This window comes from Chrysemys picta, chromosome 6 (assembly GCF_011386835.1).
Source record: "Chrysemys picta bellii isolate R12L10 chromosome 6, ASM1138683v2, whole genome shotgun sequence".
NCBI lineage: Eukaryota > Metazoa > Chordata > Testudines > Emydidae > Chrysemys > Chrysemys picta.
In genome coordinates, this window is record NC_088796.1 from 19,846,940 (window position 1) to 19,864,927 (window position 17,988).

Here is a 17,988-nt window from a genome sequence, read left to right on the forward strand (position 1 = left end):
TACATTGGCCCTTTGAGACTGGAATGAAACATATGACAGATGGGTTTTTTAAAAAAAAGCAATTATCAAAGGGGAAGATTTTGGAACATTTCCTTTGAAATAAAATTTTGTGTAGCTATTCTAGCAGCTGAAATAATTTTCAGAACATCTGATGAGAGGTTTTAGTACTTCATTTCCTCCTCTCAGTAGCCAAGCCATCCGTTTGCAGATTGTCTGTAGCACATCTAGTCCTTTGTTTTATTGCTGTGGGTATTTTCCATAGGGTAAGAGGAGAAGCAGATATCGATGGAACAGAGATCTGAACCACAGACTCCTTGGCCATTTGAATGTTATGTTTGTGAAATACTTGATGGCTTAATGGAAGGTGGAAGAAATATATTCTGGGCCTCTTTACACTCAGGAGGATAAAGTCATTCCTGTCCCCTCTTTGCAATGGTTTCACTGCCTCTCTTATTGTTCAAGACAAAAAAAAAAAAGGATTAATCAAGTAACTACGTGGTCCACTTATCCATCAGTGCATTGTAAAGAGTCATAGATTCATAGATTTTAAGACCAAAAGGGACCATTAAGATCATCTAGTCTGACCTCATGCATAACACAGCCCATAGAACCTCATCCAGTAATTTCTACATCCAGTCCATAACTTATGTTCGAACTATACCATATATTTTAGAAAGATACCAAGTCTTAATTTAAAGACTTCAAGAGAAGGAGTATCCCGAGGTAAATTGTTCCAATGATTACTTACCCTCACTGTCAAAAATGTGAGCCTCATTTTTAGTATAAGTTTGTCTAGCTTCAGCTTCCAGCTATTGGATCTCTTACAGCCCCTTTCTCCAAGGATTCTTGTTTGGGTTGTACCTCCATTGCTTCTGCTACCCTTCCATTGTCTAGCACTTAATCACACGTGTGATGGCACATTACGTTCAATAGGACTGCTTTTGTAAATGCTCTTAGATGTAAATAACGGTGGCAGATCGGTCCCTTAAGTGGCACAGTACTCAGAGCTTCATGATCCCTATGAGGACTGAGGATTTTTTAAATCAGCATTTGCAAGATTTTAAGGACTAAGAAAATGAGAGACTGTGCAAACTTCAGTATACTCTGCTGTAGTAACATAAACTCCCTTCATTTTCAGTATCTCAGGACCAATCAATCAACCAACCTGAAATCTGATGAGTGGCAAAAAATGTTCCAAGCTGCAGAAGGGATGTGGCCATTGTAAGGATCTATTCTGGAAGGCTGTGTCAAATATTATCTCCTAAAATAAATGTGTTTGCTTGGTTCTACCATAAGAATGATTTTTCAACTTCAAGATTCACCCTACCCATCCACCCTACTCCCAAATGAAAATTTGTCAGGCTCAATTCTACCGTTACCTATTGTTGGACTCATAAGATAAGGAATGACAAGATCAAAATAACCAGAAATTAACCAAATTCAAAGGTGAGTCTATGTGACTCTAACCAATTATTTAGAAAAAAAATCTATCAGGCGCCTAACTTGGTGTCACATGCATCTTCTTCCAACAGGTTGTGGCCATTTTCCTCCACTGCATCATCTCCCTTCCAGCAGGCTCTGTCTCACAGGAAGTCCTGCACACTCCATACCACAAGCAGCTAGTGTAACCCATTGCTGAATCTAGCTCAGAATGTCTAAAATGGGACAAACACCTCATGCACCAGAAAATAGCTGAGAAATGAATCCTCTGTACCAAGAAGGAGGAATACAGGATCTTTGCATTTTCTACTTGTAGCCACTGAATCTTTCTATTGAGCATCTAGTGGAAACTTTTGATATGACAATTTGTGACCTTTCCTTTTAAACACAATGAGTCTTGGAAAAGGGGATAACAAGGCCTTGAATGAGATTAAAGGAGTACACTTCGTCTGATGTGAATGTTGCTGGAAAGAAATATTTTAATCTTCCACCGAAGGGGAGATTCGAGGCCTTTAAATCTCTTAAGCCTTGTTAGTTAGGGTTGATTCTCAAACTTCCCTCCAGCATTATAGTTCCTTCCTATGGAGGAGAGGGAAAGAATTGAAAGGCCTGCCAGACAGAGTGGTAATGGTGATGGCTCAGGTCTAGAAGATGACTGATTCAGACGCTTCCTAAAATTTGTAACATGCCTGGCGGTAGAAAGTAAATGAAAAGATTTGGAATCTTTTTCATCCTCCCTCGATTCCTTTCTCTTAAATATCCACTATAAGACTCTGAAAGATGAGACTGTTCCAAGATACACTCATAATTCTCTGCAATGTGAAAGCACCTTTAATATTAGACATATTAGACACACATCTAGCTACATTAAAATAAACAAGCTTCCTACTGATTTAGCTATTCAGGCTGCAGCAAGTTCCCATCACTATTCAGGTCCTGGTGATATTCAGCAAAGGAGTTCTTTTCTCACTAGGGATCCAATCCAACCACCACTGAAGGCTCTGGGAGGCCCTAGTTACCTAATCCTGTTAATTGTTATTACAGCAGGATTGGGGCCCCAGTACACTAGAGGCTGTAGAATCACTTTACAAAGACATGGTACCTGCCTGAAAGAGCTTACAACATAAAAAAACAACAACAAATAAGCCCAGGATTGGGGAAATGGATACATATATAGGCCAAGTGATTGGGGCATTGATTGATCAGATCATGTTAGTTCCAAGGGTTTTTCTTTTTAAACCAAAGTCTAGCCAAGTTACAGCTACACAGGCTTCGTGAGGGACAAAGCTAGCATGGAGATTATGGATTACTTGAATTTTCAGTTATGATTATCTAAATAATGGAAGGGCTTTTCCAGGCAGAACAGAACTGTGAAAAAAGATGTAAAATACCAACTAAATGTTACAGAAATAACCCCATGAGCTCTCCCCTTTTTGCCCAAAAATATTACATAAAAACCCATAAAACTAGAGGAGAGAGAGGCTGATGCCTGATAAAGACTTATATGAGACACGGTCATTACACTGAAACTAGGGAGGCAATATTAGTATTGGAGGGAGGCCAATCTTAGGGGATGCATGATGGATGTCCTTCACCAGCACACCAGGCCTAAGTAATGGAATTCGCCACATTGCTCATGCTGACCCATAATTGGAAATCACAAGAGGATTTCTTTTCTTGCAGTCAGAGCATGTGCAATAACAATTTGCCTTCAATCAAGAGCAAAATAGTCTTGGTGAAATTCTGCTCGTTACACCCTTCCTACCTCATTCATTTAGCCCTCTATCTAGTCCAGCTGAAGTGACTTAGAGAACATTCACACTGGAGAATCTTATGAGATCACAGGAAGTAAGGGCACCCATAGGAAAAGAATTCGCTCAGCCAATGATACAAACTACCTTGAGGATACTGGGGGAGCATGTGAAAGAAAGAGAGCAAATATTTTCAAGGAAAAATTGAGGAAATACAATGTAGAAGTCAGAAAGCTTAAGAGGAAGTTTGAAACAGGGCTAATTTTTTTCCCTTTCAAAGTCTTTTGCTTAACGAAAAAGGTTTACAAAGGTTATTTACTACCTGGATCACATAACAGAGGTCAGTATCCACAGACTTTTGTAGTTACCTCTACACTAGGTGCCTCAAACTGAGCTGCCAAATATCGAGGTACCCCAAATTAGTAGACACTTGAAAAATTTGACAGAGGAATTTAGGGCCTGTTCTGATCGCAAGCCAATTAAAATCAGGAGTAATCTCAGTGGAACCATTAGAGATGCACATGGATGAAAACCTGGGCAGATTTTGGTTTTAATGTGATAATTTGGAGGTTTATCATGGCTGAGTGTATTTGTAGTTTTGTAGGATATTGCACTGCAGAAAGAAAAACTACTAAAGCTTTAATGTGAACAGCCACTCTGTATTTTGTGTTCTGTGTATTAAAGGAGTCTTAGCCAAGTGAACTCATGTACGTGATGGAAGTCCAGGAACAATCAGTCTCTCTTGGGAGAAAGCATAATCTCCATGTGTCTGTTCAAGTCTAAGCCTTCTTTTTCCATTTTGTTATCACTCTGATGTCGGCAAATCTGTGGTTTCCTAGAGCTGAGATAAACATGATTTAATCAAGGAAATTCAGTCATGAAAGATGAGTATGAGGGGGGTCCTGTTTGGAAATACAGTAAATCATTATTGAGTTCACTGTAGAACTACAGGGGGACCAGAACATGCAGAGAAGTGAATCACTCCACAGGCATGAGGTTCTCATTTAAAGTTTTTATGCCTGTCATCTTTATTCTTTTTCTTACTGCAATGAAGACTTGAAACACTGTCTTCATCTATTTCAGTCATGGATTATCTGATTAGACCCCCATGGAAAATGAAAAACATGTTGGGCTGTCTACGTGTGAGTTTCAGAGTAGCAGCCGTGTTAGTCTGTATCCGCAAAAAGAAGAACAGGAGTACTTGTGGCACCTTAGAGACTAACAAATTTATTAGAGCATAAGCTTTCGTGGACTACAGCATCCGAAGAAGTGGGCTGTAGTCCACGAAAGCTTATGCTCTAATAAATTTGTTAGTCTCTAAGGTGCCACAAGTACTCCTGTTCTTCTTTTTACGTGTGAGTATTGCTTCTTTAATCAATGCACTTAGGTTTGTATGTTTAATAGGTCATCGTGTAAGAAAAGGCAGGTAACATAGGAATGAGTTTCTGCCGACTTGATCTAGTAGGGCTGAGCTTTTTGCTCACCTGGCCAAAATCACAATCCAGGTTCTAGTCATACCTCTGGCATCTCCCTGTAAATTCAAGTATAAACTGGCATTTTATGAGGTGAGTAGTAGCCACAGCTGGCTCATGCTATACAGAAAATCTAAATGGCACCCAGGCCATCTTCACGTTGGCTCATCAGACTGTCTGGGCTGAAGTTGGGATTGAATCATTTTGTTGCACCCATATCCTAGGGGGAGGGATAGCTCAGTGGTTTGAGCATTGGCCTGTTAAACCCAGGGTTGTGAGTTCAATCCTTGAAAGGGCCACTTGGGGTTTTGGGGCAAAATCAGTACTTGGTCCTGCTAGTGAAGGCAGGGGGCTGGACTCAATGACCTTTCAAGGTCTCTTCCAGTTCTAGGAGATGGGATACCTCCATTAATTATTATATTATCGTGTCAGGCTCTTCATTGCTGGCATTGCATTGATTTTTGGCTAGGACATGTTGATAGGACCATATTTTGTCTCTGTTATTACACGTGGGCTTGAAAATAGCTTTGCACCACCAACAAAGCCCTAACTCAGCAGGAATCCTTCCCTTAGAAGTTAAAATGACTGTAAGGTAGCCTTGCATTGCCTTCCAGCTGCAGTAACCACATATACAAATCGAGTGTGCAACTGGGCTACACAACTGAGTGTACATTTTATGTGTGCTATTGAACACATGGGTCTTTTAAAAATTGTGCTTTTAAGGTCAACATTTCCTAACTTGGGTGCCTAGACTTAAGCATACAAATTCATATTTAGGAACCTAAAAGAATAGAACATTTTTTTGGTGATCACCCACTCATTCCATTGACTTCAATGCGTCCTGCAAGTACTAAGCACCCCTTCAGAGCAGATAATTCATTTGGGTACTTAAATATAGATGCAGTGCTTGACTTTGGGCACCCCAGTTTGAAAACTATGGTCTTATTTATAGTTTCTACCACCTTGTAACAATATAAGAAAAGACTAGTGTAAATGTTATTTTCATATAACAGCTTCTAGGGTGAAGTTTAAAAGATGTGAATGTGCAACTAACAAGATTTTCTTGCACAGTCAAAAGTCTAAGGGCCAGATCCTCAGCTGGTGTAAATTATCATAGCTCCAGAGAAGTCATCCACTGATTTCAGCAGAGCGATGACAATTTACACCAGCTGAGGATCTGCCCCTGGGTCAGGTTTTAATACATTACAAACTCTTAAGCCACAGCGATCGTTATTCATAAAGAAATCTCACTCTGACTCCAATTTCTCGGTCAGAGTATGAATGAGCAACATCAAGGGGAGATGTGGCATCAGCATATCTAAAATGCCTGATTTTTATCTTTTCTTTTATAAAAGAAAATGTTCATTGACTTCTTGATATCTTTGCCTGACAGTCAAATATTACTGATTTGTTGACAGCAGAGAGATTTCTATTTTCTGGCATTTTGTACAAATATTGACCAGTTGTAGTCTGTGCGCAGAATAGCCATATTCTCCCAAGTGGCCATAGCATTATACACAATAATATCACTAACAAATGGCCTGAGTCTTTAAACATTTTCTATAAGCACAGCATTTATTACCATGTAGCACTTTTCATCAGTAGGTCTCAAAATGCTTTTCAAAGGAGGTCATCATCCTCCAATATGCCTAGTCAGTGAAGGACTGTTGTGCCACCCAGAGTGACCATGATTGATGGCATCATACCAGGCACCGTGTAGTGCAGTTCCCAGATCTAGCTCAGTCTTGTGAATCCACAAATCTATGAGGCAGTCCCACCAGTAGGGCCAGGGGGTGCCTGCCTGCGTGCATGGATGGAGAATTTGAGAGCACAGAGTGCCAGGGTGGTTTTTGGCAATATCATTATCCCCATTTCACAGATGGGGAAACTGAAGCACAAAGAGACAAAGTGATTTGCCCGAGATCACTGAGCAGGCCAATGGTAGAGCCACAAACAGAACCCAGGTCTCCTAAATCCCAGTCTAATGTTTGTTTCTTCTAAGATTTCAAAGGATTTCAGTTGTGTGCTATTTACATGGTAGACAGAATCCACTGGGCTCTACTGGGTAAATAAGCAGTGTTTTAAAATATTTATAAATATATTCACAGGCTAGACTACAAGAACTCGGAAAAAGCCACAGGCATGACCAGTAAATAATGCATATTTTAAAAAGTGTTTGAAGGTGAAATCCACCCTTGTGCAGAGAGCCTGTGGAAAGCCCTCTCCGCCTCTTAAGACCCATCTAAAGGCTTTAATACTAGGGAAAGCAGCATAATGTTCTGTCAATGGTTAAAGTAAGTGAATAAGGACAGAACGCATGGATTTGGTTTCTGACTGTAGCATAGCACAAGCACAACCATTGGATGGGATGAAGGAGACAAGGTTGCTAACTTCTTACTATCCTGCTATGTTCCTGTTCATATAACTGTAGTTAACCCTCATTCATATGCCTGGTGTGAAACCATAGCCCCACTGAAGTCCAAGGGAGTTTATCCATGAACTTCAGTAGGGCCAGGATTTCACCACTGCTATCTTCCAAGTTTTTCATGTGATTTGTTGTGCTTATGGAATTGTTTCCATGTTACTTTTGCATCCCACAGCTAGTGCTACATTATGGGGTTCTTTCCAATGGCCTCAGGTTTTAGCTTCTTGCCACACTGTGCACACATGATGTAAAACTTCTACTTTATTAACCACGTACTCTAAGGAAACTTTGATTTACAAAGTCAGCGTTGTCTCTTACACCTCCTTTATGGTACGATGGCAATATTTAAACATCCATGGTGGCAACATCAATAAGGCTGTGATGACACAGTTAAACAGGCTGCTACCACAACAGCTCCAGCTGCCTTAAGAAGCTGTCATTGTTAAGTCAGTTCCCCCCCAGCCACATGCAAATAGACAAACACAGGCAAAGAAAAGACAAGAGAGGAGGGGAAAAGAAGAAAAGGCACACCTAATGGTTAGATTTGTGTGGATGGCTGTAGAGTTATTAGGTCAGGCCGAGGATTGTATCCTCTCTTGGTGAGGCAGTACCACCCTTGTCCACAGATGTCATGTCAGGCTGAAAGCCAGGGAGCTGGAGACAGGGTCTATTTGACAAGTGAAGTTCCTTGCTCTGTCCCAGCAGAAGAACCAGCCATGGTAGTATCAGACAAGCAGGCAGGGATCACCACCAGGACAGCTAGTGTAGGTTGTCAAAGCCCAGGAGTTACCATCTCCTGAGGTTCGGTTGGTTTGACACACATTAGACTTGCAACTTCCAGTGGAAAACAAGAAAAGCAAATGGAAAGACACCAATAAATAAGGAAAGGGTCACCCCCACACTGGACTCCTTTGGGTTTTACATCTTTCCTCCATCTCTGGTTTGCTACTGGCCACACAGGAACCATGGAAAGTTGCAGGACTTATTCTCCACAAACCCTCAGAACCATCAGGACCTTGACTTGCCTGCAAAATGATTACGTTTTTGTATAGTTCTGGCAAACCTAATCTCTAAAGAGTCTGTGTAACTATCCGTAGGCATCCTGGCCCCCAAATTAAACCTAAGGAGATCACACGCTTCAAGGTAACTCTGGTTGAGGGCTTGGTGATGGAATTACCGGCTGAAATTCTATGGCCTGTGTTATGTAGAAGTTCCAATTAAATGATCAAAATGGTCCCTCCTGGCCTGAAAATCTATGTATTTATGTTAAAAAGGAGATCAGGCTTTCCCGTGATTCCAAGGAAATTAGGAAACGACCCAATGGCCTAAAACTGTTACAGTTTCTCACCTAAAAAATGTTCTGTTGGTGAGTAGGTTCCACTGTGATGATAGGTTACACTTCTGCAGTATAGTCTGATCTTTCTATTAACCACTTTAGTACATCAGAATTGCCATGCTCAATAATTGCTAAATACCCTGCAGTCTTAGCTCAGAGTATGATTCTGAAGAAGGAAATTCTCAGATTTTCTGAGGTGCTGAGCACATCTGAAAGAATATGATCCAAGGGCCAAGTTCTGCCTTTGTGTAAGCCATAGAGATGTCAGCATTTTACTGCAGTTTAACTACCGCTAGAAAGTCATTACAGGTAGGGCTGGTAGCAATGCCTCTTATTACAGTTGCCCGGCACTTTCCATTATGAGACTTTGTGTGATGGGGGTGTTTCCTCCACACAGGCGGTAAAATGGTTAGTGTGGGCCAGAGAGGCCAATTAACAGACCTGGTTACATCTGGAGAGGGGCTGGGTCCAATCAAAGATGAATCCCGGATAGGTGTTTTCTATGAAGAAAAGAAGCTCAGAGTAGAAAGGTCCTGCAAGGAGAGAGGGGAAGCACTCTGTAGTCCCTCTCTGGGTAGTAGAGCAGAGGAGCTTCAGGAGGGAGTTTGCACCCTGTCCCTACTGCAAGAGGGTATCACAGATGAAAGAGACACTTGAAATGGGCCTGAGAGAAGGCCGACCCACAGGCAAAAGGGGCGTGGGGTAGACTGGAGTTAAGGAGGCAGCCTAAGGCCAAAGGATGCAGAGGGTGCTCCTCCAGTGAGTACACTCGACTACACCCTGTTGTCAGTGGATTATAACTTTGCCAAACTTCTACCATCTGGGCTGAAATTTTGTATACCAGGTGTTGGCTTCACTTTGATTTTTTTTTTCTGGAAATTTTCTGCAAAAACAGTTCAGCTCTTTCCAAGAACAAGGCTAGTGAAAAATGCAATGTTTTGCCTGTGTTAGAAAGTTCTGGCAGCCTTTTCTCAGAGAATCATTACTGTCCCCATGCTTTGAAGCAGGGATTTGAAATTTGGCAAAGGAGGTGGCTTTTGTGTCAGGGATATGCCTTCTGCCGTCCCGGTGAAAATGCACTCACATTTGGGCCAGTTATAAGCCTTTGAAAATTTGCAATTTGCACACGCTTAGTAGAGACTTGCTAAACCTTCACAGCTAAATTCCACTCCCCCAACCACATTGAGCACAGGGCCCAGTGCAGGACTCCAGGGACAAAGCTGGACTTTCCCTGCAATTGCAGCTCTGGACTGCTGCAGACTATGCCAGGGCCAGGGCTGGCCACCAAAATTGAAAGCAGGGAGCTTGCCCCCTGTGGAGGAAGCTGCCAATTTTGAATCAGAGGGGACAAGAGCCGGATGAGGGGGAGAGAGAGGGAGAGGAAGTAGATTAGGACAAGAAGGCTGGATGGAAGACCAGGATTGGAGGCTGGCAGTGAGGAGAATGGGTCTGACTGGGAAAGAACACTGGGAGCCAGTGGTGCAGGGGGAAAGAGATAAGGGAGAAAGGAGACATATCTGATGAGGATCCAGGGTGTGGGAGGGAAGAAATAAAACTGGCTGGGCAAAGAGACTGGGACAGGAAGTTGTGTGGGGAACACTAAGAGTGCACAAGGAGCCCCAGGTGGGAGTCTGGGACTGGGAACAAGGGGAGATAAGGAACATGGGCAGGGAGTAGGGATGGCAGGAGGTTGGTGGGAAAGAGAAAGAAAGATTGGACACAGAGCCAGGTGGGGCAAGGAATGTGGAATGGCTGGGCAGAAGTGGTGCGATAGGAAACTGGGATTGGGATGGGAAGTCCAGAAGGGAAGATTAAGACTGGCTAGGCAAGGGGGTGAAAAGCCTGAGAAGTGGAGACTGGAGCTGGCTAGGCAAGGAGAATGGAGTTTGTATGAGGAGCTGTGGGTGGGAAAAGACAGGACTGGGACAAGGACAAGTAGGACGGGATGGGGAAGAAGGGGTCATGATTGTGGGGAATGGACAAAATCTGTGACGACTAATGTACACTCTTCTCCAGAGCCTGAAATGGAACCTATGATTCCTGAGTCTCACCATTCCTCTGCGGTCGGCAAATATCTGTGACACCCTCTGGCAAAGTGTGAGTCTCAATTCCTCTAGTGCTGGTACTCATTAAGGATGACAACCTACTGTTGCTATCAATCTCTTCACTAGCTCATTTTCCATTTTAATTTTTCTGTTTTTCAGGTTTTGTTTTCCCCTTTACTCTCCATTTTTCCTCTTTATACCTTTCTTCTTTTCCCCATTTTTCCCTGAAATGGGAAGTGGGGTGGGGGGAGAGGAGAAAAGGGAGAAAAACAAACCAAAAATTTTTGAATTTTGGTTTCAAAAACTAGTTTTTCCCACACGGTTGGTTTTTGCATTTCTCACTAAAAAGGCAGAAAATTTGGAGAACAAAATATTCTGCACAAATTTTCACTGTTGAAAATGGTCGTTTTCCATTGGAAAAAAGTTTCAAATGAAATATTTCAACCACTTCTATGTATGATGATGTATAGTCTAGAGGGCAGGTTTTCAGTTGTGATCCAAAACCCATTTGAGCCAGTCAGGCATCAGAGAGGTGATCGAATCTGGCTAGTTGAGAACTCCCCCACTTGAGGGAGTTCTTAGTTGGTGTAAAGCAGAGCCAACTGCAACCACTCCATCCATCACAGCAGAGGCAGCACACCAGGGTAGTGAGTGGACAAAGTGGGGCCATCCTATGCTAGGCTGATCCACTGCAGACATACATGAAAGAAACCCCTAGCCTGCTCTAACTCATGCTAGAGCTACCCCCAGACTGGCCCTCACAATACACTCCCACGAATACAGTGTCTTGCACCAAGTAGCGTTTGGCTGCAGAGAGACTCTCCCAAGTATTACAATAGCATAGGCTGTATTGTGCCTTAATTATATCTCCAAGGAATTTAATGTTGATCCATTCTTGAGACTCTGATTGGAATTCTTAGAAATGAATTGTTGGAAATCAGAGAATTTTTTAGGGATAGACAAGACCTGGTGCGTTCCCAGCAAAAATATCCCAATCTGGAACTTTAACTGATTCTTTTCACTTTCCACACTCTTCTGTTTATTAAATTCAAGTTTAAGATGCATCATTCCTGGCAGATTTTTTTACTTCATTAATAAAGAATATGTGCATTACCAGAAAATCTGAAACACAGAAGAAATTGGTGGCAACAGGTTGCAATATTACTCCACAGAGAGAGAAGAAAGAAGGGTGCCTTTTAGAAAAGTTTGCTGGTACAGTAAAGAAGCATGTTTTCAGTGAAATTCTGCCAAGAATCACCCTTCAACACTAACCTGGAGAACTAGTGGATCATGTGGTTCTGTTTGAATCTTAGCACCAAAAGTGTCAGGAACATGCATTAAATATAATTCCACATGCCCAGGCATTTTTCTAGTTTAATCATCAGAATTACCAATGGTACTATGCTGGGCATGAGTTCTCTTACCTCACTATCACCTCTCCTCTTTGTACAATGGACTCAAAACAGTTTGAAACATGGCAGTATTGTCTTAAAGAAATCATGATGTTCTACAAACTGAGTTTTGTGGATTCATTGTTCACATATATACAAGAATGGGATGAGAAAGCAGGGGCCTATGTAAACTGGAATGTTTAAATCAATGGGCATTTTTGGAAGGCAAGTTTTTGAAAGCATAGTGAAGAGATATAAATTGTTTTTCCTTTAATCTTTGAGCATGAAAGCTCACCTACTGTGTTATGCAAGCCTCTTATTTGAAGCATGATCTGTTGTGCTAAAAAGTAAAACCGTCTATGGAGAAATTTCATTGGGTTGAGCCAATATCAATGATTCAGGATAAGTGAATCTAAGGAGATGAAGCATATTTAATGTAATTACACATCCACTTCTTGTGATGCATGACCATGTGAAGCATTACTAATCCCCAAACAGATACCTGCAGGGAGAACTATCAAGAATAGCTGTTTGGACAACAAGAAATGAACCACATGAACTCACAGTTCTGTGCGCATTAAACTGAGTGACTCTGAGAGTCAGATTTTGTCCACTAAGTCCAGGATTTATAAGAAATTAAATAGTGTCCCATAAGAAAGTACATTAGCTTCTTACATAAATCACATTGCCAACTCATTTATTATTGTAATAACCTTCAGCATTTCCATTATTGGATAGGACTTCTTCTAAAATGAATAATAACGTCCCTAACTCACTGCATGGAACTTGTAGTCATACTCATTTTGGCTTCCTATTTCAAGTGGCAAGAAGGCAAAGCATAAGCCTTCATGCCTTAACACTAGTATCTATTGCAAACTAATGCATTTCATACATTTATTATGCATTTGTGAGTTAATCAATGAAAGAAAGAGAATAATGGAAACGGTATCTTTCCACTTGGCATGCTCAAGAAATCTCCTACATTACTGTTGCTGAAAATGGTTAAACTAGCAGCAGAATTGTTTACATGCAACACATTTAATTACAAGAGCTTATAAGCTCTTTACCATCATATTACAGTACTTTAATAACCTATATTTTATTTATACCTAGTTGCTAAGTTTATTACGCTTATTATAGGATGTGTTCTTAATTTTATGTTTTACAAAACAATTTGAATAATTGGAATTACTTTTGTGAATTTTTTAAAGCTTGCAATAAGATGAGCGAATTATAAAAAGCCATTTCTTAAGCATGCTAACAGGTGCAAGAAAGATTGACAGACCTGTTGGAGTAAATATTCTTACCAGAGATTTTTCTAAGGTTTTGAATGGAATTTCTTGAACCTAAAGCTATTATCACATGTGAGTCAGTTTGGCAAAGGACTATGGTAATGTACACATCTGTACATGGCTCAGAGATACTATCTTGTTTCCAAAGGCTTACATCCATGGCCTTGCCATGGCCACTTTGAACTAGTCCACATGTGCAAAACATGCACAAAGCAGCTGTAAACCTGACAGATTCAGGCAGCAGAGAATTCACTATGGTGGGATTATGGTGAGATGCCCTGGTGATGGGTAGTTTTTCACAATTCTAAGATAGGATCGCCATTGGCTTCCTCGTGTGTCCTTTGCTGTGGTACAGTACCATAACTAAGAGCAGTGCTTCTTTACAGTATTTGTTCATCATTGGAGAGGGACATAACCAGAATGGATCTTTAAATTGTTTCCATTCGAGACAGAAGTAGGCTGCAGGTTGAATTTGATAAGCTGTTGGCCTTATGAGCCCTCATCAGTTTCTTTAAGGGAAAAAGCTGATGTATATGAAACCCACTAGATGCATTTTAACATATTATGTTCCACTGATCATTAAATATATGTCTACCAGGTACGTGTAGGTTATTTCATGACACTGAATATGCTAATTCAAGTTCTCGTCTTACTGATGCTAAGGAAAAGCTGGCATTTTTATTGACTGTTCTTAACTGATGTTAGAGAGCACTCTGAACTCCTTAGCCCTCTGCAGTTCATTGGCTTTCTTGTGCTTAGATGCCACAATGGTTTAACCCTGACATCCAGGAGTTTAAGCAGCTGGGCTTCAGACTGGAGAGATGGTTGCAGAGCAGATCTTCTGCTATGAGAGAAATGTTACTTGTCCTGAGCCATAGACATGAGGGGGAGCAATCTAAATGGATGTTTTCAGGCAGTATATTGTCTAGTTATTCAAGGCTGCCTGTAGATAAGGTAGACTATAGACTGATCTGTTCATCCTGTGCTATGCTGAAATCAACAAGATGAAATTAAATGAAGACACGTGCAAACTACTACACTTAAGAAGGAAAATCAAATGCACAAGGACAAAATGGCAAATAACTGTCCGGATGGTAGTACTGAAGAAAAGGATGTAGGGATTATAATGGATCACAAACTGAACATGAGTCAACAATGGAATGCAGTTATGAAAAAGCTAGTATCATTCTGGGGTGTATTAACAGGAGTGTCATATATAAGACATGAGAGGTAATTATCTCACTCTACCTGGTGTTGGTGAGGCCTTAGCTGGAGTATTGTGGCCAATTCTGTGTTCCACACTTTAGGAAAGATGTGGATAAACTGAAGCGAGTCCAGCAGAGAGCAACAAAAAATGATAAAAAGTTTGGAAAACCTGACTTATGAGGAAAGGTTAAAAAACTGGGCATGTTCAGTCTTGAGAAAAGAAGACTGAGGGGGACCTGATCACAGTCTTCAAATATGTTAAGGGCTGGATGATTGGGTGAACCTGACCTTTGTGGCTCTCAACAGGAAGCCCCACAGTCCTACTACACCCAACCTCAGAAAAGGAACAGTGAAAGCGAATCCTCCAGGCCTGCCTAGAGATGCCTCACAGAAGCAGCCAGACGGCTCAGATAAAAGGAGATGCAGGGCCTTAGCAGGTCAGTTCCTTGCTGGGACCAGAGTGATGACGAAGGGTGCTCCTCTTTGGCCAAAAGAGCTCAATGGATAACCAGAGTTTGTTTCTGGCTGCATTTGCTTAACATGGATTTGCAGGGAAAGGGGACCTATAAACCTTAACCTTGAGGTAAGAATGTAGTTAAAAGGGACCAGGTAGGCTCAGGCCCAAGGAAGAAGCAGCAATGAACTGAAATCAAGCAAGGCATAGCTGCAGTTTACAAGGTCCCTGGGTTGGAACCCAGAGTAGTGGGTGGACCCAGGTTCCCCTACCAGCCACAAGTAAGGAGGTGTAAAATCTAAGAAGGGGGCCGGTCTTATTTCAGAGCCCAAACAAAGAACTGAACTGAAAGGGCCTAGAGCTGAAGATCCTAGTGAGGGCAAATAGACTGCTTTGGACTCTTCAATACCTCGGAAGGGGTTTATTTGGACTTTGTGACTCAGCTGGAGGGCTAAACCACAAAAGACCCATCAAGGTCAGCTAGCAGCCTGCAGGGAGCACCAGAGGTGAGATAAGGACTGTAGTACCACAGTCAGCCACTAGGAGGTGCTCAAGAGGTGAGTGCCCCCCCATTACAGACTGTTATAAAGAGGATGGTGATCAATTGTTCTCCACGTCCACTGATGGCAAGACAAGAAGTAATGGACTTCATCTTCAGCAAGGGAGATTTAGGTTAGATGTTAGGAAAAAATTTCTAAGGGTAGCTAAATTTTGGAATAGGCTTCCAAAGGAGGCTGTGGAATCCCCATCATTGGTGGGTTTTAAGAAAAGATTGGAGAAACATTTGTCAGGGATGGTAAAGGTTTACTGGGTCCTGCCTCAATGAAGGGAGTTAGACTTGATGATGTCCCTTCCAACCCTACATTTCTATGATGCTATGATCCTTTTCACTGCAGAAGCCATTGGCTCCTAGGGGACTGTCTTTCCCTGATTTGAGGTCAACATCATTTCTGGATGCAGATGTCCACAGTCTTCTGGAATTCTTGAAGCCCATGTGTGGTTCTGGCCCTCATCTTTACTGATTACTGCCTACAGTGGTGTGGTTGTGGTGCTATTAATCACAGACTTTATCAGTGACTCCGGAACTCTTTTAGAGTTGAAATATTTGCTAGTGACTTCTACTAGCAAATTGCCCATTTATGAAAAGCTGAGTGAGAAGGCAAAGAGGTTAACTGAGAAGGTAGATGCATTTAGGCATACATGGATAAATTCTTGTCTGAGTTCCAGATCGGTGTTAAGATTGCACTTGTTATATTCACAAATGGTTTCCTGCTGATTTTAGAATGAGGTCAGCTCAACATTTTGGTTATGCTGGACTTTTCAGCTGCTTGTGATACAATAAACCATTTGTTCCTGTCCAGTGACTAAGGGATGTTGTTTGTGTGTTTGGAGCTGTTCTTCTGTGGTGCAACAGAAGTTAGTTGATGGTGACTGATCAATTGTTTGTGAGCACAGGGAGACTTGGAATGTGGAAAGATCTCAAGGATCTTTTCTGTCTCCCAAATATATAAAGCTACTTGGAGAGATCATTTCTAAACAGACGGTAGAATATAACAGGGACACTGATGATACACAGCTGCTTATCTCTTGCCTCATGGGCCCTGTAATTTGAGTCTATGCCCTGGAATCCAAGGGATTTTTGTATGATGTTTCTGGCTGGATGCACTGGAGTTACTCTTTATTCACAGCTGACAAAATGGAAGTCTTGCTGCTGGGGAGAGGTTCTCAGTAAAAGTAGATTTGCTTCTTCGTGTCCCCAGTTATTAAGGGGATTTTTTTTTTTTTTTAGTTTATGAACTAAGGTAAAGTAAGTTGGTGCTTCTTACAACAATGTCCTTTCCATAGAAAGTCAAGTGTCAAATATGGTACATATCTCATTTGTCCCATAATGTTCTCAGCAGAGAAGCACATGTGCTTGCAACCATGAGGATTCTCTCTGTAGCACTTTCATCAGGGCTTCTCCATTGCTTGACACTTGTTCAGAATGTAGCCATGCATCTGAGCAAAAGTGAGAATGTTATAACTACTTTGGGTTACTAGGATTGTTGCCTATAAAATGGTGGGTTGGCTGTAAGACAGAACTGTTGGGTTTTAAAGCTCAGGAAATCATGACTGTATTTCAATCTTATCCTGATAAGCATATATGATCACACTCCTCCTGCCTTTTGGCAATGCCAGTATCGTGTCTTAATTTGGCAGGTCATCTTCCCTTTGCTGTGGTGACCCTTAAGGTGTGTAACTCACTGTCTTCCGAAATCCCTGTTGGTCCATCTCTCCATTAAAAACCCTTAAAACTTTTACTCCCAAATATGCTTTTGTTAGAACTGGCTGCCTCTGTGCATATATTTGTTCCCATTTCCTTCTGTTCCATTTTTCACTCTCACCGTTATACATTTACTGTCTGTTCCAAATTCAGAAAATGCTTTTTAATTATTATTTTAGTATATTTTGTTCTGTCATTATTGTGATCTTTGAGCCCCAGTCAGTTCCATATTTGGTACCCGTCTTGAAGCAAGTCCTGCTCTCAAACATTTAAAACTAAGTTCTTTTTTTTTTAATGCAATTGCCTTGAAGGGTCACAGATGTAGAGGCAACTTGTATGAAAATTAGACCTTACCCACTGAGGGTTTTAAAGGGCAGGGCCAGCCCTTTGAGTAATATCTAGTAATGAATTGGGAGCTGGAGGAATGTATAGCTGTTATCTAATGAGCTCTCGATACCCTTCCCTGCTCAAGAGGTGCATATCTATATTCAGCATAAGATATAGCTTTATGTGGAACTACTGTCTTTTCTAGGCAGATTGAGTTATTGTAGGCCAGTTTGGAGCTGACAAAAGTATGAAGCACAGAAACTAAGTCCGGATCTGTTCACTGGGAGAGACATGGGCACAGTCCCTTAACTATCTGAATGTGGAAGAAGGCATTTGTCACTCTTACATCCATCTAGGATAGCGTATAACATTACATATAAAAGTACAAGGGTCATTACCTAACTTCTGACATCCAGGGAGAGAATATTTGAGATGCATTCTGCCATAAGCATGTTTATAGGGATTTATTGTTATTTCTACAATACAGTAGAGGCCGCAGATTTGGACCATAAAGATGCTAATCAATGGGGGTTTACAGATGGCCAAACCAGTTCTAATAAATGAACCAAAGTTTTACACAAAAACT